Source organism: Lissotriton helveticus, chromosome 4_1 (genome assembly GCF_964261635.1).
Source record: "Lissotriton helveticus chromosome 4_1, aLisHel1.1, whole genome shotgun sequence".
NCBI lineage: Eukaryota > Metazoa > Chordata > Amphibia > Caudata > Salamandridae > Lissotriton > Lissotriton helveticus.
In genome coordinates, this window is record NC_136063.1 from 1817435397 (window position 1) to 1817456637 (window position 21241).

Here is a 21241-nt window from a genome sequence, read left to right on the forward strand (position 1 = left end):
AGGCTATTTCCATAGTAATTTTACCTGCTGAAAGGAAAGGAAGGTGGCCTCCTCTCTGAGAAGCCAAGGGAGGTCTTCGGTAGTGAAGGAAGAAACAAGCCTTCTTGCAAGGGCGCCTGCTACCTAAGACAAATTGGTTAATCAGCAAATCTAAAGGCAGTTTTGGAGTCAGTGTATGTCTCTAATTGATTGAGTCATTAGAAGTTTAAAGGTGAGAAAGGTTCAGTCTGTTTAAGAGTCGATGCAAGGGTGATGTCTGTTGTATTTCCGAAGTGCTTCCCTCTAATGGAAACATAAAAAAAGTTTTTCACTAGGTACAGTCTGATTCACTATTACTAAAAATATATATTTAACACTTGTTTTTTATCTTAAACACATAGGAGCAGATTCAAAACAAATGTGTGCCGGGTTTACGTCACAACAGTGAGATCCAGTTTGATACGGTGTGCCACAAAACCCTGCTGTTTCGTCTAGTCGATCTGGGGGTCTCAGGAAACACTGTTGACTGGTTGGGTTCCTTTCTGAGCGGAAGGACATTCCAGGTGTTCGATGTCGACTCCTGCTCCACTAGCAGACCTCTAAACTGCGGGGTACCCCAAGGCTCCTCCCTAAGCCCCACGCTGTTCAATGTGTACATGAGGCCACTGGCTGAGGTCGTCCGACAATACGGTATCAAAATCATCTCGTATGCGTACGACACTCAGCTGGTGGTCTCTCTGGCACAGAAGAACAGCAGGCTCCCCCAAACCAACCTAGCAGCTTGCATGGAGGATGTCAGGAGATGGATGACAGCATCTTCATTAAAACTCAATGGTGACAAGACCGAGATAATGCTCCTCGGCCCCCCTACTCTCACCCCCATGGACCAGCTATGGCCCTCCAGTATGGGCCCTCCTCCATCCCCGAAGGAGAACATTAAAAGTCTGGGAGTTTGGCTGGACAAAACCCTCACCTTTAATACTCAGGCAACAAAAACAGCAGCAACTTGCTTCGGGATTATCCGAATGCTGAGAAAAATCCTGCCCATTCCGCCCTTGGAAGCTAAACAGGTTGTTATTCAGGGCCTCATTTAATCCCGGCTCGACTTCAACAATGCCCTTTACTTAGGAGCCCCTGAGTACGTGCTGCAGAAACTTCAACGCACGCAGAACTGTGCAGCTCGTACGCTGCTCCAGATCCCTCGCAGAGAATCAGCTAAGCCAGGGATCAGGTCACTTCACTGGCTCCCGGTCAAGGATAGAATAAAATTCAAGACCCTGTGCATATCGCACCAAGCCTTCCATAGAGCCAGACCTGAGATTAACCACACACTTCTCACTCCCTACTGTGCCGGTAAGTCACTCCGCTCAGAGAACGCATTCCTTGCTGCAGTTCCCAGAGTCAAAAGGTCCAGAGCAGGAGGCAGGTCCTTCACGCTCGACGCTGCCAAATTATGGAACTCCCTCCCCTTCTCACTTAGGTCCAATCCTATTCTTTCATCCTTCCGTAAAGAGCTAAAACATATCTTTTCAGGAATTAGCTCCCCACCGGGATCTCTCCCCTCTCTCCTCAGAGCTCTGTTACCTCTATTTAGCGCTTGGACGCCCTCGGGCAGCAGTCGCGCTTTACAAAACTCCTTCATTTAATTTCATTTCATTTCAGTGCAAAACTTTATTTTTATTGTAAAGTAAACCTAAAGAAATGGAAGGTAGCACTAGTGCTGTTTTATGTCAACTGATCATAAAAAGGGAAGTATACTGGCATTGTCATGCAACCACTCATGGTTTTGATGCAAAGCCCTATCTAGTAACATTTGCAGATGGTTCTTTGCACCGAAAAATAAAAACTCTTAGAGGCAAGATTAACTGGGATATATTTTTTTATTTCTCCGAACCTTTGAAATGTTGCATGTGTGTCTAAGCATATTATTTTGTACAGGAAGCATACCCTTCCTGTAAAAAAACATATGCTTGCCAGAACACATATAACTTACCACTATGGTGCAAGGGGGAGTGCATTGGTTCATGTCAGTCTGAAGTGTATCGGCCCAGGGAGATAAAAAAAATACAATACCTGATTCTATTACATTGGACCCTGTTCTGCTCTATCACTTTCACAAAAAGCAGTGCAGCAATTTGGGTTGCTGCGCACTGTTAAGTGAAAGGTTAGTGAATCTACCCCAGGCAGCAGAAATCCTTCCACTGTGTGGTAAAACAATGACTTGCATATACACTGCTTTTTAGGTCGAGCTCTCTCGACCTATTGCTATTGAGTTGCCTCTGAACGGAGACAGAGCTGTGCACACGCATGGATTTTACACCGGGGGCGCGCACGCCCAGCCCCCCGGAGCCGTGCACATCTCTTGCTCCAACTGTGCACAGCCAGTCAGCCTCTCAATCGTGCGCGTGCACACACACACACACACACACACACACACCCTCCCCCCTACAACTAAGCCCCACACCGCACACACAGACACACGCACACACACATTCTCCCCCCCCCCAACCCCCCTCCAACTCACCGGGCTCTTTCCGCCTGTCCCTCTCCCTCCGCAGCAGGTCAGTCTCGGCATCGGCATCAGGCTCCATGTCTTCTCCGGCGATCCTCCTCATCTTGCGTGCACGCTCACGGCGACGTCTCGTGGCTTCCACCTCGTGCCTGAACCTGGGGAACGGGATCGTTTTTGCGGGTGTCTCGCGCTGGTGCGCGTGCATCAGTTCTCCGGCGGTCTGGTTAATTATGTTTTCCTTTAGGGGAACTATTGTCCCTCTTCTGTGTTCAGGTAAATTGCGCATCACTCTACATGCGTGAGATTCCTAAGCTGCGGTGACAGGTTGGGATATTTAAGGTGGGCCCGCGCGCGGCCCGTGATGGTTCCTGCTGCCGGGCACCTGAGCGCGACCTTGATGCTCGTGCAGCACCGCGTGCGGGGGGCTTTGCAGGCGGAGGAAGTGGGACTTGGTGCCGAACCCAGTCCGAGGCACTGTAAATTCTCTGACTCCCTCCTCCAACAGCAAAAAACAAACCTGACACTGCCACTGATATCCTTGAGGGGTTTCACACCCCGTAATGGACATCTACTGCACTGAACATCCAAACAGTTTGATAGATACCTGCCCTCAATGGTATCAGCTCCTCTGAGTGACTGAGGGATCGGAGCCGATATCCTGTGGTAGTGTGAGTTGAACGGTCTGAATGTTCCCGCTTGTATTATATATAAATAAACATAGTGAAGCTCAGTGATACTCCAAAGGACCTTACCTCACAAATTGGGAAATGGTGTTGAAGACCATTGATCGTTTCATCTATGCAGCCAGAACCTAGTAGCAATTCCCATCTTACAGAAGAGTAACCTTCTGCACATGCTTCTTTGTTGGCTCTATTTGTTCCTCAAATGTTCCTTAACATGGGCCTTGGTAAACTAGATGCCCCTTTTTTCCCCAAAATTTCTCTTTACTGAGTCAAGTGAGATTGATATCATTTTTAAAACGTGCCTCTTTTTATCTTAATAAAGTGGTTTCTATTCTTAAAAGTACTTCAAATGGAAAAGTCTTGTCTCTATGCCTTTGTGACTTGGATGGTCATCTCCGTGGTCTGTTGGGATGCCATGTCCATTGTTGTTTGGCCACTTTTATTAATGTGATGATGCTAAGCATTCTATTCCCAGAGACCTTTTTGAATGATGGTTTTTTTTCTCCTGGCACATATTCCCTCCTTGCTTTCTGTGACCTCTATGACATGTTGGTCTTCATTTCTATTGCGGATTTTGATTGCTCTCATTTGCTTTTTCTCCAGATTTGAGCAGGAGGTGTTGGGTGCTCCAGTTTCTGCTCCTCCGGCAGCACCAGCAGTACCAACTCCAGCAACACCCCCAAATGTAACTCCAATTAAAGAGGCGGTTACACCTCCGGCTGCAGCTCCTGTGGCACCTCTGGTGGAAGCTCCACCAGTACCACAGGCTGCTACCCCAGTGGCACCACTAGCGGAAGATGAGGTAGCACAACAGGAGACTGCTCCATCAGCTTCTACATCGACTGTGGGCGATGAGCCAGCAAGTGAATTGGCAGCCTCTCCACCAGAGGAGCCATTGCCATTGGACCTTCCTGTGCCAGCTGCACCAGTCAATAGGCCCATTATTTCAACTAACACCTATCAACAGGTAGGTTGGGTCCTGTTTCATCCCATTTAATTTTGTCTTTATGGGAACAGGGGTGAATGGGAGATGACGTTTTTATTTAAAGGCTTACAGGTGTAAACCTAAAGTAATTGTTATAGACCTCTCCTTGGAGTTCTTCCCCAAAGATACAGCGATGAGCCCCAAGGACATCTTTAGGGTCTCTGCACCCTTGCTCTGCACACTGTAGATATGCATTCAGAACTGATAAGGCATTCACCGTCATAGTAGAGTTTTCCTAATGAATCCGATCAGAGTGGCACAAGATAAGACATGCCTTGTGGCATCTGGGCGACCGTCATCAGCCTAGCAGTGTTTTTTTTCTCTACTAGTCTGGTTCATGTTACATACCCTGACTTTGCTTTTTAGGTTCAGCAGACTCTGGACGCGAGGGCTGCAGCAGCAGTTGTGTGCCATATCGTGGCTCCTCCAATGCCGTTTGTTGGCCCAGGTACATTTTTTAAGTTAAATCATGAATTAACTGAGTTTTCATAAAAGCTGTACTTAGTGGTGATATCAAGATTGATGGCCTGTTGCTAATTACGCTTTAGGATCAGTAAAGGCCCACTGACATCGTATATTATGTTGTTAATAAACCTTGGATTTCACTTCTATTAAATTGACTGTTTCTGCTGATAAATATCATTATTTCAGATGTGTAATTTTTATAGTTCTAATTTTAGAAATTGTTTGCATCTATGTATAATAAAGACCATTTCCTAAAAAAAACATAACAATTCACTAGACCTATTGATTAAGAATTGTTTGTCTTGACCTAAGAATTATTTTATATAGACCTTCTGTTCAACAGTAGATCTTCTGTTGGTTTTTCACAGAATGCCTCAGTTGGCTTTTGTTCCGTGGAGATCGAGGCTTGTATTCTCCGGAAGCAGTTTTGTGTGCAGGGGCTTTAACAGCAGCACTAACTGGGGCAGAACGCTTAACTCTACCCTGTCTTACTGTAGAATTGATCCTCCTTGCACTGCTGTACTTGTGCTATATCGGTTCTGCGTGGGAAGGAAGATTGCCCTACTGTTTGTGCTAACCTGATTGAGTGTAACTGATGTTGCAAGGTCTGCTTTGCCTTAAAGGTGAAAAGATGGATGATGCACAGTGGCATGTCACCCTTCTACCTGCACCCCTCGCACTCCCATGGCCAGATCTGTGAAGTAAAGACAGAAAGTGTATTTTTAGGTCATTTTTAGGGCGAGGCCTCCGCCCACGTAAGTGGGAGGAGTTTCGAGATCCTAATGTTAAAGAAGAGAAAAAAAAAGTATCTCCTAGGGCTTTGGCGAGACAAATTCCACACATTCCTTACTGTGTTCTGTCATCTGGCCAGTGATTCGTCTTCGTTGTGTTGTCGTTTTAATAGGCTTGAAGTGATAGGGTAAATGTAGTTTTGTTCCGCCATCTTGGGCATTTTTCGTTCGTGCTCGCGCAAAGAAGAACATTAATTATAATTAGGAGCTGTCAGGGTGCCTCCGTAAGTGAATCCAGATGGCCGGGCGCGTTCACCATCTGTCTGAGCAGGCTGCGCCGCCCAGCCCCTCTCATCTTACATAAAAAGCTCCCAGTAACCCAAACAGGCCGGGTGTGATGCGCACAGACTGTCTGCAGGCATCTGCCCAAGAAGCCAATGGCTGGCTGCTCCATCCCGTCTGATTTATGCCGTGTGTGTGCGAGTGTGTGTGTTAAGCCTTAAATTGTTGAGTCTCTGGCTGGCTGCGGTGGTATTACTGGATGGCGGGAGCGTGTTTTCGGCTCGCAGCGCTGCTGGCGCTGATACCCGGCCCTTGGCCGGGGCTCAGCTCCAATCTCACACCTGTCTGAGACAATGAGCGCCTTGTTAGACACATGCCGCCGGCCGGCCGCCATCTTGCACATTTTAAAGCAGAGGTGGAGGGGAAGAGGTGGGGGCCGCTGCGCCCGCTGAAATGCTGACTTTTGAAGGAAGCACCATTCACCGCCAGATGTATAAGCATCATTTTGTGGGCACTTAAAAGCACCTCCCCGGTTAACCGAGACTTCCAGTTCGCTTTAAAGTCCGGCTGCTGTGTAATTACTACGTTCTGTGCCACTTCTGTTTGATCAGGAAAAGGTAATAGGGCCCAGGGTTGTCGACACACACACACGGCACTTTAAGATGTGTTGACATTTGGCGAGGAGAAGCCACAGTTCTTAGTAAAATGCGTGCATTTTTCTCCCGCAGAGTGATCAGCGCTGCCAAATGTTTCCATGCCAGGGTTGGCTCGAGGCGCTCGATTTTGAGGCAGCAGCAGTGGATTCTGGGACCTAGCTTCCGCTGACCCAATTGAGGATACTCACTTTACTGATCTCGCAAGCATGGGAGCCTCATTTTGACTTGCCGGGGTTTACATTCATGTCCTTCAGAGGCAGAGCACTGCATTTGTCAGCAGCGAGCGTTCAGTTCACTGAGCCATCCTGGTAAATGTTGCAGAGCCCCCTCAGCTGACTCTCTATAGAGAAGGTGGCATTCAGCCATTCCTGATTGGACAGCACTAAGCGTGCAGGGGTTGCAGTTCTACTTTTTCATTATAAATATGGGCCTAAAAGTTTCTCATTACTTGGTGCTGTGGTCTGCAAAACCTGGACGTGGGTACAGTCACTGCCAACACACGGGGCCACGTGACACCCATGCATGGGCTCCCAGGAACCACACTGCGCCACGGTGTTGGCTAAAAAGCCGGAAGTGGGCGGAGCTGTCACACGAGACTTTGGATTGGATAATTTTGAAGCTATGGGGAGAATTTCCGTGCTTCCCAATTCTTTAAAAATTAAACTCTTTTTTATTGTCAGAGCCCCCAGGCACATACATTCTCTTTAATGTAGGCCTGAATGTTAATAGTCCAAGAAAAGTAAGTAGCAGTCTACTCTGTAAATGTATAACTCGGTCTAATATTTGCTAGTGACATGTCAGCTTATTACCTGGGAACTATCAGATGTTTGGTTAAATCTCCGAATCAGAAGTTTTTTTCGCAGTCTATTTTCACATGGGCATCCCCCTATTTCTGTATTAGTTTTGTCTTTTCTGCTTTGTCCTCCATTACACCTCAGGTTTGCATGTTTCTCTATTCCCCTGATTATTTTTTAATGTACTTTGCCCTTTCGGGTCTCCAGCTTTGCCTTAACCCTGTTTGACTCCAGTCTTACTCTTGCACTATCCGCTTTACTTGACTTCAGGTCTGCTGCACACAGCCTCACACAGGTCTGCTGCACACAGCCTGCCACAGGTCTGCTGCACGCAGCCTGCCTGGTCTCCAGGTTTACATTTACATCTCAGACTGTATTTAATCTCTCACCTAGGTTTGTCCATTGGATTCTTCCCTGAGACCTGCAGGCTACACCCATACCTCAGCAGCAGGAGCATTAACCCTCAGGACTGTTTTACCAGCTAGTGCGCTTCCATTTGTTTTCGGGCATAGCCGCCTGCGTGTGATGGGACTACGGGCAGTGCAGAGTGCAGAATCAGAGTGCAGAATCAGAGTGCAGAATCAGAGTGCAGTTTGAGAGTGCAGAGTGCAGATTGAGAGTGGAGAGTGCAGTTTGAGAGTGCAGATTGAGAGTGCAGTGTGAGAGTGCAGTTTGAGAATGTAGTTTGAGAGTGCAGTATGAGAGTTGAGAGTGCAGTTTGAGAGTGCAGTTTGAGAGTGCAGATTGAGAGTGCAGTTTGAGAGTGCAGTTTGAGAGTGCAGTTTGAGAGAGCAGAGTGCAGTTTGAGAGTGGAGAGTGCATATTGAGAGTGCAGTTTGAGAGTGCAGTTTGAGAGTGCAGTTTGAGAGTGCAGATTGAGAGTGCATTTTGAGAGTGCATTTTGAGAGTGCAGTTTGAGAGTGCAGTATGAGACTTGAGAGTGCAGATTGAGAGTGCAGATTGATAGTGCAGATTGAGAGTGCAGAATGAGAGTGCAGAGTGCAGATTGCAGTTTGAGAGTGCAGTTTGAGAGTGCTGTTTGAGAGTGCAGAGTGCAGTTTGAGAGTGGAGAGTGCAGTTTGAGAGTGCAGTTTGAGAGTGCAGTTTGTGAGTGCAGTTTGAGAGTGTAGTTTGAGAGTGCATTATGAGAGTTGAGAGTGCATTTTGAGAGTGCAGTTTGAGAGTGCAGTATGAGACTTGAGAGTGCAGATTGAGAGTGCAGATTGATAGTGCAGATTGAGAGTGCAGAATGAGAGTGCAGATTGCAGTTTGAGAGTGCAGTTTGAGAGTGCAGAGTGCAGATTGAGAGTGGAGAGTGCAGTTTGAGAGTGCAGATTGAGAGTGCAGTTTGAGAGTGCATATTGAGAGTGCAGAGTGGCAGTGAGTGCAGACTGAGTGCAGAGTGACAGTGAGTGCAGACTGAGTGCAGAGTGACAGTGAGTGCAGACTGAGTGCAGAGTGACAGTGAGTGCAGAGTGACAGTGAGTGCAGAGTGACAGTGAGTGCAGAGTGACAGTGAGTGCAGAGTGAGTGCAGAGTGAGTGCAGAGTGACAGTGAGTGCAGAGTGACAGTGAGTGCAGAGTGACAGCGAGTGCAGAGTGACAGCGAGTGCAGAGTGACAGCGAGTGCAGAGTGACAGCGAGTGCAGAGTGACAGTGAGTGCAGAGTGACAGTGAGTGCAGAGTGACTGCAGAGTGACAGTGAGTGCAGAGTGACAGTGAGTGCAGAGTGACAGTGAGTGCAGAGTGACAGTGAGTGCAGAGTGACAGTGAGTGCAGAGTGACAGTGAGTGCAGAGTGACTGTAGAGTGAGTGCAGAGTGAGTGCAGAGTGACAGTGAGTGACAGTGAGTGCAGAGTGACAGTGAGTGCAGAGTGACAGTGAGTGCAGAGTGACAGTGAGTGCAGAGTGACAGCAGAGTGACAGTGAGTGCAGAGTGACAGTGAGTGCAGAGTGACAGTGAGTGCAGAGTGACAGTGAGTGCAGAGTGACTGTAGAGTGAGTGCAGAGTGAGTGCAGAGTGACAGTGAGTGACAGTGAGTGCAGAGTGACAGTGAGTGCAGAGTGACAGCAGAGTGACAGTGAGTGCAGAGTGACAGTGAGTGCAGAGTGACAGCAGAGTGACAGTGAGTGCAGAGTGACAGTGAGTGCAGAGTGACAGCAGAGTGACAGTGAGTGCAGAGTGACAGTGAGTGCAGAGTGACAGTGAGTGCAGAGTGACTGTAGAGTGCAGAGTGACTGTAGAGTGCAGAGTGACTGTAGAGTGCAGAGTGACTGTAGAGTGCAGAGTGACAGTGAGGGCAGAGTGACTGTAGAGTGAGTGCAGAGTGAGTGCAGAGTGACAGTGAGTGCAGAGTGAGTGCAGAGTGACAGTGAGTGCAGAGTGACAGTGAGTGCATAGTGACAGTGAGTGCAGAGTGACTGTAGAGTGCAGAGTGACTGTAGAGTGCAGAGTGACTGTAGAGTGCAGAGTGACAGTGAGTGCAGAGTGACAGTGAGTGCAGAGTGAGTGCAGAGTGACAGTGAGTGCAGAGTGACAGTGAGTGCAGAGTGACAGTGAGTGCAGAGTGACAATGAGTGCAGAGTGACAGTGATTGCAGAGTGACAGCACAGTGACAGTGAGTGCAGAGTGACAGTGAGGGCAGAGTGACTGTAGAGTGAGTGCAGAGTGAGTGCAGAGTGACAGTGAGTGCAGAGTGAGTGCAGAGTGACAGTGAGTGCAGAGTGACAGTGAGTGCAGAGTGACAGTGAGTGCAGAGTGACAGTGAGTGCAGAGTGACAGTGAGTGCAGAGTGACAATGAGTGCAGAGTGACAATGAGTGCAGAGTGACAGTGATTGCAGAGTGACAGCAGAGTGACAGTGAGTGCAGAGTGACAGTGAGTGCAGAGTGACAGTGATTGCAGAGTGACAATGAGTGACAGTGAGTGCAGAGTGACAATGAGTGCAGAGTGACAGTGATTGCAGAGTGACAGCAGAGTGACAGTGAGTGCAGAGTGACAGTGAGTGCAGAGTGACAGTGAGTGCAGAGTGACAGTGAGTGCAGAGTGACAGTGAGTGCAGAGTGACAGTGAGTGCAGAGTGACAGTGAGTGCAGAGTGACTGCAGAGACAGTGTGTCAGGGTGCACATTGTGTGAGTGTGCAGAATGAGTGTGCAGGGTAAACAGTGTGTGACTATGCAGGGTGACATTGGGAGTGTGCGGGTGAGCAGTGTGTGAATGTGTAGGGGCAGTGTGTGAGTGTGCAGAAAACACCACACACACATAACGCACACACACATAACGCACACACAATCCACACACCTCAGTCTCTCAACACCACACACTTGTCACCACTCAACACAACACACTCACCACCACACTCACTCCCCAGGCTCACCCCCACAGACTCACCACCACACACTCACCAGCACACAGAAAACAACACACACAACAACACACCCCCAGCCGTCAATGAATGCTTTCACCATGCACAAACACCAACAACCATCATCCATCTGTGCACGCTTTTACCAAGCACACACCCACCAGCCGTCAGTGCACCCTTCCACCAGGCACACACACCTCCAGCCGGCAGTGCACTTTTCCACCAAGCAATCGCAGTATGGTACACTTTACTTTTAAACATATTCATATAAAGCACAGCATGCCACCATTGGTAAAATTACAATTCAACCAAGATACTTCCACTACACACCACATGCACACACTCCATAACACATGGCAAAAAGACATTGGCATTTACAATGCCATTAGCTCAAACTCAAATAAATCCGAGCCCGATTGCATTTCTAATGCTTGTTTTTGCTGGTAAGAGAAAATCTGGTTTGTGGTGTATCTGAATGCCCCAGTTAACTAACTACTCCATTAAAGTGCAGTTTTATTGACTTCCTCTTTTAAAAGTTCTGTATTTTTGGAGCATACTATTTATATTTATTTCAAAGAAAATTGTGTATTGCAATATCTGCAAATGATTACAGAAACATAACTATGGAATAAGCATGTTCTACATCACAGTACTAATAACATTCCTGGTGTTGTCTTGCATTATCATGAGACCAGATTAATATTAGGACCAGTACAGGACAGCTATACTATTATTCACCTTGCTTTACCATACAGTTGTGAGAACTGGTTTTAGGTATGGATTACTACTTTAAACTGTAATAGGATACAATTCTTTTAGGGCATCCTAGAGCTGATAAATGCGCTCACTTGATAAAACGCCTTTTCAAGAGCTCAACGTTGTGCCTTATCAATTCTGGCATCTTTGTGTGCGAGTAGTTGGATTTGTGCCTGTGATAGGTTTGCTCCAAACTTTACATTGCTTTCAGACGTTCTATGCTGTTGGGAATTTCAAAATATATTTTAAGCTTAATCCTTTCAGTTTTTTAGGTCTCGCCTAGACGAAAGCAAAAGCGAAGCTTTTGCTGTCTAGGGCGAGACAACTTATGTTATCACTTTTGGGGGAATGTGGACAGCAGACTGTCACGCGCTTCTCCTGCCGGAGATTTGACCTCGTGGGCGCACTTTGGCGTCTTGGCTGCTTGTAACGTGCATGGCGGTGCGCGCGCTACACTGACGCATGCGCACATACACAGCCACACGCACACACAGGCACACACACACTGCATACATACACGCACCCCCCCTTAAACAGACGCACGCGCACACAGACAGACAGACAGACGCACGCACAGACACACTCGAACAGACACACGCGCGTACACCCCCCACCCCCACCCCCACCCCCACTCCCACTCACCGGGCTCCTCTCCCCTTAGGCATGTTCGGCCCTTTCCGATGTTCTTCACGACGGGAGCTGCCGGACCTGGTAGAGCGGGAGCTGGCAGCCGATGTTCTTCACAACGGGACTGGAGCTGGCGGACCTGGTAGAGCGGGGGCTGCCCGCGCTTGCGCGGCATTTCTAACCGGGGCCGGGGCTCTCAGAATGAAAGTTAGAAATGCTGCGCATGCGCGGGCAGCCCCCGCCCTCCCAGGTTTCGCGGGCAAATGCTTGTTTCACAATGCCGACAGCTTTTTTGAAAATGTGCATCAGGTGGGCTCTCTACCTCGTCCTCAGACCCCAGGCGGCGCCGCATCCTCCTGTTGCCATCTTCCTCGGGCGCCGCCTGAGCCGTCCAACGTGTCGCCATTACTTCATGATGTCGAAATAACCAGCGAGGCCAATCCAGCGGGGAGAGGCCACATTGGCAAAGCGGGGGTGAGAGGCTGGCGGCTGAAAAACAAAAACCTCATCGAGAAACCCCGTGGGGCCAAGCGTTTCCTTTATTTTTCAAACCGCACACACAATTAATGTTTGCCTGGCTGGCAGTCCGGTGTCTGTGAGGATTATTGCGGCTGAATAGGATTGTGCACAGTGTGGTCTGAAGGAGTACACCGTACACGGGAACAGAGCGTTTTGCTTCGAGGTGATGACCTACCCGAAGACCAAGCATGCGCCGTAAGAGGAGTCATTAAATAGTTTTGCTGTGAGTACTGAGCATTCGGCGCTTGGCATTTTTAAATTAGTATAAGTGGATGAAGTGCTCCTCACGCGAGCGCAAGATTTTTAAAGAATGTATGCCACATTTCTTACAAATTCGGAATATACTGGCCTATCTTATGCGCCTGTGCGTACGGCAACGTGCTGGTACACATTTCATATGCGGGTTATTAAATTGCTTTGGAACATATACAGGTTTTTAGTAGTGCATTTCAAACGCACCTATGAAAAGAGTGCTTCTTTCGTACACCATGGCGCATCTAGGGAAGGACTTCTTCCGAGTCTTCACTTTGTTTGAAACATAGCTGAGAACTCAGCTCTAACATGCGCTATGCTTATGAGAAAATTTGTGATGCTTTTCTTAAAAAGAGACTTTATGGGTCTTTTGAACAATAGTCGGCCCAGCAGGAGAGTTACTTCCCTACTATTTAACTTATTTTCATACTAAACATTCATTAAAGCACCAAATACCGCTTATGGCTGGCTGAAAAGCGAGCCTTTTTTGCATGCAGCACAATTACAACACAAACCCATATACAGCGAACATCTAAAAAGCTTCTGGCAGCCGACTGTGAAGGCCATAAATACAACAGTCCGAACACAACTGATTGTAAACATCAAGGGGCCTTCATGCTGAGCTCAAAGACCTCATAAATCAGTTGCATATCTCCGGGAAGCTCATTCCTAAGCAGCCCTCTAAGCAGAGAAAGGAAGGCAGGATTACGGTTCCAGCAGGAGACAAGCATTTACCATGCAATAGGTCTCGCATTTACGCAAGTTTAAGCAATTGGCATTGTAAATGGCAATGCCATTCATTTACGTTTTAAAAACAAAAATAAAAGGCATTGCCATTTGCAATGTCAACAGCTCAGACTTGCGTAAATGCGAGACCTATTGCATTGCAAATGCTTGTTTAATCGCCGGCTGAGACCCTGGGGCAATATAAATAGGTGACTTTTCTACCAGTGCCCAACCAGGATTCAATTTGTAAAACTGTCTAGTTACAAACAAAGACACCTTTTGTGATCACAGTTAACAATTGAACTTCCATTACATAAAAGACTGCATTTCCCTCACATTACTTTAACATTTATATTTCATTTAAGGTGTGTGCATTACATGTTATATTATTTACCTGAAGGTGAACAGCCAACAAAATAGCTGCAAAATATTCTGTTAATTTTTTTAGCCTATGGCTCTTTCCCAGCCAGCATTGCACTTAAGATCACTCAATGTCAGTGTTCCAATAGTTCTTTTTAATGCATTTCAAACTCTCGATGACCCAGGCTGTCACTGAGACCTCACCTCCATCGCAGCCCAGCACACATCAGCCAAGAAATTGTGTGTATCCTGGAGGCTCAGACACCCGAAGGGGGCCTGAACCCCCTCTAGGCCAGTGGGTGCTGTGCACCAGGGTCCCACAACGATGCAGGTGAAGATCATGGGGTTTATTGACATCAGCAGACATTTCCCCCTTCCACAGTGTGATTCATGGGACACACTGCAGTTTAACATCTTAGTAACATGTCCTCTAGGTAAGGAGGAAAAGGTGGGTAGTCTGCACGCACTTGTCTTCTCAGGTGATCTCTACGTTTGCACATAAACCCGTTTTGTGCATTTGGACCTTACTGGGAAAAAATGCACTTACATATTTTTGATGTGGACACTACCAACATCCTCTTGCGAGAGCACTTGGATAAATACGGCACGCATCATTAACTTTGGCTCAATGGTGGAGGCTGTGTATTGCCTCTTCCGCCTCTTATAGATAAGACCGAAGTAAGTGGTGATATGTGGAAAACAGAGAAGGCAAGATTTAACCGTCTCAAAGTCTATGGTGATATTAACTAGAATTGGTTCCCCAAGGCTAACACCTCTGTTTTCTTAAACATTAGCAGGAGTCCAGGAAATAGCTTTATTTAATGAGTAAACGTTTGATAAGTGTGAGTTAGTAATGTGATACCGACTCTGTCCTATACACAGAGATCAGCTCAATTGATACAGATACTCAAGGCCTGGAATTATACCAGGAGCATAAACAGCCCAAGATTAAGTGACATAATCCCGGCTAGGCAAATGAACCTTTGCTGTTCGGATAGAGATATAAAAAAAGAATGCATAGTTACAATGCACGAGGCTAATGTTACTACTCCAGAGATAAATCTGCAGAGGAAAAAGCAAAGATTGCTTGCAGAAAAAGCAGACTTGGAAAAATGTAAATTCAAATTAGCAGAAAGTCATAGAATTTATAATTCATATTTAGCAATAGAATTTATGCCATGGAACAGAAGGACACTACCACAGTGGATGATCAATCAATACCAACGTTTCTCTGAAGAACGAGTGCCATTACAAGGAAAATAAAATATTTCAACAATCTCTTTCTCAATAGTTGGCAGATGTGAACACACATAGCAGAAAGTCAATAAGATCATGCGATCGAAAAATATATTTTTTACAATGTTTAGCTTTCACCTGATGTTGCTAGAAATGCAACAGTGTGGACTTGCTGTGTGCTTTGCTTAGTTTAAAAGGGATTGTGTAGTGTCTTGACTGTGTGCCTGACAGAATGTCACCCTACTGATGCCTGAAATGCACTGGCTTATGTGTTGTTTGTGACTGTCATTGTGGGAACGCATGCAGTCTTTTGGTAGGGTTGTGAGAGAAGTGATGAACTCACAGTTGGAGAGATGGCAATGAGCCTGGTGATGAAATGTGTGTGCGAATTATGGAGGCATTTCTCTCAGAAGCGTCTGCTGTGCAGCATATCACCTCAGCAAGGATGATATTTCAAAGAAGACATGTTGGTCTTGAAGTAGAGTAAACAATACTTTAATTCAAGGACAACAGCTCAGTAACACTGCTACTGAGATACTGACATTTCAACAAACAGAGGTGGAAGTGGGTGAGATCTATTATAAACTAAGGGGCATATTATCAACAACTAGCAATATTTATCGCTAAATAAGCTTAGCGAAATTTTTTTATCGCCGCGCATCTCTGGATTTTATCGCAGAGATAACGTGCTATTAGCAACGTTTATCTCCTAAGCAATAAAATATCCGACGATAGCGGCGAAATGCGTGAATATCGCTGGAAATTCAGCGATATTCAGGCATTATCGCTAATAGGGACTTAACCTGAATATCCACCTCCCATTGGATATACAGGTTAAGAAGTGGTCTGAGCAGGCGTTAGGATTTGGCTATATTCGCGCTTAGCGCGAATATTTTAACCGCTACGCCTGCGTTGATAATAGGAGATAGCGATGTTAGCGACTACTTTCAGTCACTAACAGGTTGGGTACGCCCACTTTGCATGTCATTAGCGATAAATATCGCTGACATGCAAAGCGGGCCCCAAATCGCTCGCTATCACCTAAAAGCTGTCGCTAACTGATGTTAGCGACAGCTTGCTAATAAGGCGACAAAATTATCGCCGCTTTTTGCGAAAAGTGGTGATAATTTAATTTCTCCTGCCTTGGTAATATGCCCCAGAGTTATCAAGCTTTTTTTAATTTGACCAAAATAGTTCCCATATTTTTGTTAAAATACAACCATTCCTATATGATTAATTTCGACCTCAAGTTGCCTCAGGTTGAAAGAAACAAGCCTTTTCAACAGGGTGCCAGGCATCTGAAAGAAATGTAAATATGAGTGATTGTTTAAGCAGCATTGTAAGAAATTGGGCTACTGGTTGACTGGGGTGTGATCCCTGGTCAAGCAGCAACCACAATCCTAGTCAGGGTAAAGCACAAGCAATCCCCAAATGAACAGCTGGTAGTTTGGCACAGAGCAGTCAGCCTTACCTGAGAGGCAATGTGTAAAATATTTGATCAACACTTAAAGGAATACAACAGTGAAGACACTATACAAAAAGTATCCCACACCAGGTTAGAAAATAGATTTAATTGAAAGAATAAAAAAAAACATAATTACAAAGCTCTAATCTGTAGAACCAAAGTTAAGATTAAACTGCAATATAATGCCTAAAAGCATAAAGCACCAAATGCGTTTATCTGGTTGCGCTTGACGAGGTCAAAGTCAAAAGTTCGGGCTGACTGTGAGGGAGTGTGGGTTAGACACAAGCTCAGATTGGTAAATTTTCCAAGGGGTGAATTAAGGTCGAGTAAATAGATAGACTCTCACTGTATGTCTTGTCTGTATGTCTATTCCAGTATAGTATTCACCCTAAATCCTCCAAGATGGATTCACAATGTGAAACCTGAATTTATTTAGCCAAAGAACTGAACACACAATCATATGCAAGAATTACAATTTCATAAATTATTTCAAAACATTCATGGTTAATATTGGTTGTCTTTATTTTCTTTCTTCATTTAGCCAACAAGAGTTTCGTTGTGTAAGGATTAACCCACTACTTCTTCGGGGCTTCTAGATTTATTGTCAACTCGAAATATTCAACCTGGCTGCTGGTTCTCCTTCCGTCCCAGTGCAGTTCCAGTTGGTATTTCAACTGCTGATTTGTCGTTTGTCCATCTTGATAGTTTCAGGATACAGGACGACGATCTGAACTTTGCACACGTACTTGCCTGCAGATATATACATTATCTGGTTTGGGAGCACATTAAGGAGAAGACAAAACGTGGACAGTTATGCAAATGTAGATAAAACTATCAAGACGGACAAACGACAAATTAGGAGTTGAAACCCCAACAGGAACTGCACTGGGACGGAAGTTGAACCAGCAGCCAGGTTGAATATTTCAAGTTGACAATAAATCAAGAAGCCCAGAAGAAGTTGTGGGTTCATCCTTACACGACGACACACTTATTGGCTAAATATACATTATCTGGTTTGGGAGCACATTAAGGAGAAGACAAAACCCTCCCGCTGATGAGCAGGTAAAAATTCACCACCGTAAGTGCGCAGCACTGAATTACTGAGACTCTTTCCTCTTGAGGCGAAAAGCCGGGAGGGAAGAGCACGTTTGTTTTCTAAAGTGTGTTTGGCTGAGTGTCGAATTAGGACAGGAAGCCTTTTAAAGTTTGTTTTTTAAAGTGTGTTTGGCTGAGTGTCGAATTTGGACAGGAAGCCTTTTGAAAATTGCCAATTTAGATTACCTGTGCACGACGTAATTCCCGGTGCCCACAGACCTCTGCTGGTCCCCCGCAGTCGAATCACGGGCTGACACGGGGCCGATATCGAACGAACACACGCCATCTTGGGGGTGGTGGAAGGGGAGCGTTCCAGCTGCCTGGCCCCTCCCTCCCTCCTACACTTACGCTACAAATGCATGACCTCCATCGGAGGCGCAGCGGACGGGCGCAGCGGGCGCGCCGGAAGCGCGCCGGAAGCACGCCAAAGGCGCACCAAAGGCACGCCCGTCTGTGCCCGTCCATGACCGACCGGGGCCAGGGGCAGGTACCCCTGGGGGTACTAAGTTTCGAAAGAGCTACAGCTCCCTCGAACTAAGAAACCTTCGTCCTCCAACTGACAGCATTTGCCAGCACAGTATTATTATTAGGAACGGAGACAAAAAGTGTGCAAACTGCCCTTACATGGTTAACCGACATCTGGGGTCTCGACATAAGGGTCAAATATTAAACCTTGCCCTGTTAAACTGCCGGTCCCTGGGGAAACATAAGCTGGAAATACACGAATACCTGACGGACTATCAGGTGGACGCCCTTTTCCTCACGGAAACGTGGCTAAACTCCACGTCAGCACCAGATGTTCTGGCGGCTCTCCCACTGGGATATGACATCAAGAGAGTCGATAGGAAGAAGGGTGGGGGGGGGGGATTGCGATGATTCATAAACAAGAACTTGTATGCACCTTAGAAGAGAGGGACATTGGAAAGAGCGAGACGGGCTTCTTTTCCCTAGCAGTGCCCCTTGGATACTGTCTTAAGGGATTTTTAATATATCGCCCACCGGGACCTGGAGCGAGTTTCTCCACGCAACTGATGGACACTCTCACGCTCTCTGCCCTTACTCATGAAAGACTCCTCCTCATAGGGGATTTAAACTACCATTTTGATGACCCCTTGAATACTGAAGCGCAGGAAATCAGACAGGAGCTAGCAGGCATACAGATGCTGCTAAAATCAGAAATGCCTACTCACTGCCAGGGTCATCTTTTGGACCCTATCTACGCTAATTGGGACACTTTGACTGTAGCACCCCCTACTCCTATCATTTGGTCGGACCATTTTCTAGTCTCAGTTCGGGTAGCGGTCCCGGATAGTGGACTTCAGAATGGGACAACCATCTCCAATAAACGCAGGCAATGGGCTAAGTTCTGCCCAGAGGAATTTAACAAATTAATAGAATACGAAGGCCCTCTTGAGGACGAGGAAATTGAATCCGCCTGCGAAACACTAAACCTACGAATACAAAACGCACTAGATCACACAGCGCCATGGACTCAGAATGCGCCACTTAGAAAATCTAAATCTGCCCCCTGGTTCGACACTGAATTACGAGGACAAAAAGCCACATGTAAAAACCTAGAGAGGAAATGGCGGAGGTTCTATTCGGAGCCAAATAGAGCCAAATATAAGAAAGGCCTAAAAGAATATCACGCCCTGATCCGAAGAACGAAAAAAACATACTATTGCACCAGAATTAAGAATGCAAACAACTCCAGGAAGGAAATGTTCCTAGTATATAGGGAACTGTCTGACCTCACCCTACTGGCAGCCCCGATAGCTGGATCAGTGAGAGCTTGTATCCAAATAGCAGAGTTCTTTGCCAGTAAAGTGGATAAAATCTATACGGCATTTCCCGAGGCAGCTAGAGTAGGGGATGGGAGAGGGGAAACTCCCCTAATTGCACAAACAGCAACTGCCTCTCGGAATTCCTAGTGCCCACACGGGAAGTAATATGCCAAATAGCAGGTAGCATTAAATCAGGATCACCGAATGACCCAGCCCCCCCAAAAAAACTCTATGGCAGCCTAACCACTCTGGAGCCATATATTAGTCACCTACTTGCTCTCTCATTTGCATCAGGACAAGTACCTGCTGCATGGAAGAAAGCAATAGTTCTCCCTTTGAGGAAAAAGCCTAACATTAGCCCTGCTAACCTGGAAAACTTGCGACCTATCTCCCTTCTCCCCAATTTTGCCAAAATCGCGGAGAAAGATGTTAATAAACAGCTCTCTGCATTCGCGGAGACCAACGGACTGCTCCACCCCTCTCAGTCGGGATTCCGGGCTCTACACTCTACAGAGTCGGCCCTGCTGGCCTCAACGGAAACCCTACGGAGATATGCGGATGAAGGCCAGACAGCGGCACTGATCCTATTAGACCTCAGTGCCGCTTTCTACACTGTAGCACATCACACAATGCTACAGTGTCTTAAAAAGGGAGGAGTGAGAGGCAAGGCATGGGAGTGGCTGGAATCATTCCTTACTGGCCGCAGTTTCCAGGTTGCTCAAGGACAGCTCAGGTCTAATGAAATAAAACTCAAGCAGGGAGTCCCACAAGGCTCCAGTCTCAGCCCCACTTTATTTAATCTGTATGTGGCTCCAGTTGGAGCAATCACAGACAAATTTGGGGTTGAGACAGTAGCGTACACCGACGACACACAATAGATTGTGTCGCTGACGCAACCAGAAGAGCAATGTGCGGCCAATTTCAAGAGCTGCATGCAGGAGCTGGCCAAGTGGATGGCAGAAAACTGCCTCCGTCTTAGTGGAAATAAGACGGAGGTACTGATCATAGGCAAATCTCCTTCAGTGTGGACCTCAGCGTGGTGGCCGGACGAGCTGGGTGAACTGCCCACTCCCAGCAATCTAGTGAAAAATCTAAGGGTCTAGCTGGATAAAAATGTTTCCTTCGACCACCAGACCAAACATGCGTTGATAACATCCAGGCTGGACTACGGAAACGTACTGTACCTAGGAGCCAGCGAAAAATGCGTCTCTAGACTACAACGCATACAAAACGCGGCGGCCCGCTTGATTCTTCAACTACCCAGAATGGCATCATCACAAAAAGCCTTGAGAACACTCCATTGGCTCCCTGTTAGGGAACGGGTGAAGTTTAAAGCCCTCTGTATAGGACACAGGATCCTTCAGGGGAAAGGCCCTAGGTACCTGAATAACTATCTCGAGCGGTATGAACCAACACGCCAACTAAGATCCTGTGGCGTGGGGCTGGTACAGGTCCCAAAGGTAAAAAGAGCTAGAATGGGGGGAAAATCCTTCAGAGCCTTGACTGCTAGGCTATGGAATAAGTTGCCAGGAAAGCTGCGCTTGGAAAACGCGGAGTTCACATTCCGCAAAGAACTGAAAACAATCCTGTTCCCCAAACTTCAGTGCTCTAAATAGGCCCTCTCTCCACAACCAGCACCAAAGGCACAATGGGAAACAACAGCAGCTACTAGCGCGGGGACACACCTGCTGGTGTAACCAAGCGCTTTATAAAAAATCTATAATAATAATAATAAATGAAGAAAGAAAATAAAGACAAGCAAGATTAACCATGAATGTTGTGAAATAATTTATGACATTGTAATTCTTGCATATGCTTATGTGCTCAGGTCTTTGGCTAAATACAGGCTTAGATTAGACCCGATAAAGGTTTACCTTTTCAAGTTTTGTCCCAAGAATCCTGTTAGCGTTGGAGAGGGTTGCAGGGAGCAAGGAAAGCATTGTGGGCGGTGGGCATTGTGGCGCAAGGA